This window comes from Suricata suricatta, chromosome 6 (genome assembly GCF_006229205.1).
Source record: "Suricata suricatta isolate VVHF042 chromosome 6, meerkat_22Aug2017_6uvM2_HiC, whole genome shotgun sequence".
Taxonomy (NCBI): Eukaryota; Metazoa; Chordata; class Mammalia; order Carnivora; family Herpestidae; genus Suricata; species Suricata suricatta.
The window spans coordinates 143,900,468-143,903,855 of record NC_043705.1 but is presented as its reverse complement, the minus strand read 5'-3'; positions in this window follow the sequence as shown (position 1 = coordinate 143,903,855).

Here is a 3,388-nt window from a genome sequence, read left to right as displayed (position 1 = left end):
GTGGAGGGGTCCAGCTCTCGCCCTCTCTTCACGTGTTCCTACCTGTCTTTTTGATTATAGTCATTCTTGTGGGTGTAAGGTGACAGCTTAAGGTAGTTTTTATCTGTATTTCTTTGATGGCACTGATGTTGAGCATCTTTTCATGTGCTGATTAGTTTTTCTTGTCATGGTTTTCTAGAAATCTGTTTGTGTACCTTGTTCATTTCTACAGTGGATTATTTCTCCTTTTATTTTTGAGTTGTGTTTCTGTATATTACTGGGTACAAATCCCTTATCAGAATATGATTTGCAGAAAGTTTTCTCCCATTCTGCTGGTTCTTTTTTTTAAATTTATTGATAATACCTTTGGAAGCACAAAAGTTTTACATTTTGATGAAGTTCGGTTTATCTCATTTTTCTTTTGGTGCTTCTGCTTTTGTTGGCATATCTCATGAATCCACGGCTGTGCTTCTTCTAAGGGTGTTCAAGCTTTAGCTCTTGCATTAAGTAAGGGCTTCGGTTCATTTTGAGTTAATCTTTGTGGACGTGTGGCATATGTACGAGGGACCCAAATTCATTCCTTTGTGTATGGGTGTCCAGTCGTCTGAGAGCCGTTTACTGGACACTCTTCCCCCCATTAAATGATCTTGGTGCCCTTGATAAAAAGCCAACTGACCAAAAATGTAAAGGTTTATTTCTGGACTCAGTTCGACCTCACTGATCTAGAAACCTGTCACGATGCCAGTACCACACCATCCTCATTATTTTTGCATTGTAGCAGGTTTTGAAATTGGGAGGCGGTTTTTTTCCAGATTGTGTGGGATATTCTTGGCCCCTTGAATTTCCAAATGAATTTTAGGATCGGCTTGTCAATTTCTGCAATAAAAAAGCAAGCGGGCTGAGATCTTAAGAAGCATTGTCTTCAATCTATGGACCAATGTGGGAAGTACTGCTGTCTTAATAACATCTTAATCCATCGATGAACATGGATCACCTTTCTGTTTATGTAGGTTTACTTTAATTTCTTTCAACAGAGATTTATAGTTTTCAATGTATAAGGTTCGGACTGCTCTTGCTACATTTTTCTAAGTATTTTATTCTTTCTAATGCTACTGCAAATGGAATTGTTTTTCCAAATTTTATTTTCAGATTTTTTTATTGACAGTTCATGTAACTGATTCTTGTATACTGAGTATGTAACGTGCAAACTTGCTGGATGTGTTTATTCCAATAATTTGTAGTAGATTCTTACAGAGGTTGAGTGTACAATATTCTATCGTTTTCAAATGGAGATGATTTTATTTTTCCCTGTTTAAGCTACAAGCATTATGGGCAATTGACTTATGTAACTGGCCCGGCTGGAGCACCCAGTACAGCGCTAGACAGAAGACATGAGCTCAGAGATGCACGTTATGGTCTGGGTTTAGGCAAAAGCATTTGGTGCCTCATTGTTAAGTGTGAAGTCATGTGAGGTTTTTATAGATGACCTTGATCAGATTGAGACTTCCCTTCAATTCTTAGTTTTTGAGTGTTTTTATTATGAAGAGCTGTTGAATTTTTTTCAACTGATTTTTCTGCCTCTACTGGGAAAGTCATGTGAGTTTTGTCTTTATTCTGTTAATTGACAAAATTAATTAACTTTTGGATGTTAAATCAACCTCACATTTCCGAGTGAAATCCCACTGATCAGTGTGTGTGGTCCGTTTGTTACAGTCTTGGGCAGAGTCTGCCAGTGTTTTGTTGAGAAATTTTTCACTACGTTCATAAGAGATATTGGTCTAGAGTTTCTTCATTTTAACGTCTTTTTCTGATTTTGGTATTGGGGTAATATCAGCCTCAGAGAATAAGATGGAAAGTGCTCCATGTTCTATTTTTGGAATAGTTTGTAAGGAATTGGTGTTAATTCTTCTTTTAATATTTATTTGAGACAGTGTGAGTGGGGAGGGGCACGCAGAGAGACGGAGAGAGAATCCCAAGCAGGCTGGAGCCAGACATGGGGCTTGATCTCACGACCCCACGGTTGTGACTTGAGCTGAAACGAAGGGTTGGGGTCTTAACCAGCTGAGCCCCCCCAGGAGCCCCTCTTCTTTTAATATTTAAATTAAAATAAAAAAGTTCATGTCTTATCAGATGAATATTTTAATGCAAAGCGGGATTTTTAAAAAATTTAATGTTTATTTATTTTTGAGAGAGAGATACAGAGTAAGAAGCAAGAGAAGGGGTGGAGAAAGAGAGAGAGGGAGACAGAGAATCCAAAGCAGGCTCCAGGCTCTGAGCTGTCAGCACAGAGCCTGATGTAGGGCTCAAACTCACCAACTGTGAGATTATGACCTGAGCCAAAGTTGAACACTTAGCCCACTGAGCCACCCAGGCACCCCTGTCCTAAAGCTGAAGTTTAGGGGCACCTGGGTGGCTCAGTTGGTTAAGCCTCTGACTTTGGCTCAGGTCAGATCTCAAGTTCATGGGTTTGAGCCCTGTGTCAGGCTCTGTGCTGACAGCTCAGAGCCTGGAGCCTGCTTCCGGTTCTGTGTCTCCTTCTCTCTCAGCCCCTCCCCCTCTCATGCTCTGTCTCTCTCTGTATCAAAAATAAATAAAACATTAAAAAATAAAATAAAGCTGGAGTTTAAACATTATTCTCAAGTCACAAAACTACCAAAGGCCACCATTAGATTTTTAAAAAAATTTTTATGCTTTTTATTTATTTTTGAGAGACAGAGAGAGATAGTGCCAGCAGGGGAGGGTCAGAGAGAGAGAGAGAGACACAGAATCCAAAGCAGGCTCCAAGCTCTGAGCTATCAGCACAGACCCCAATGCGGGGCTTGAACCCACAAACTACGTGATCATGACCTGAGTTGAAGCCAGACGCTTAACCAACTGAGCCACCCAGGAGCCCCCCACCAGTAGATTTAATGAAAAGAGAACATTTCTCCTGAATCAAATTGCACCTTGATGATAGAAATGTAAGCGAAGTGCTGATCAGCCGACTTGACACTAGCTGCGAGTTGTCCTCATTGTGAATGTACAGGGACACTTCAGAGGACTTGGGGATTGTGCGGGCACATGAGGCAGAACCCCAGCACGGCTGGTCTGATGAAGAGAAATGCAGGAGAAAGGTAGCTATGAGTTGCCCTCCTTCCCAAACAACCAAGAGAGGTCCCGGAGAACAACCAGGAGAAAGTCGAACGTGCACCAAACTTTAGGACAACGGAGCATCTCCATTCATGGCCCCCCGTGGCCTGTCCCAGGCCAGCAGCCCACTGGGCGGGCTAATCTGTGTTTCCCTCCTCGCTGGGTCCCCACAGCTGCAGGTGTCCACAATCACGGAAGATCCCTCGTTTTCTGCTCTGTGGTTGAAATGATGACAGTCTCTCTTTTTATTACTGTTCTAATGGCTTCATGTTCCGAATCC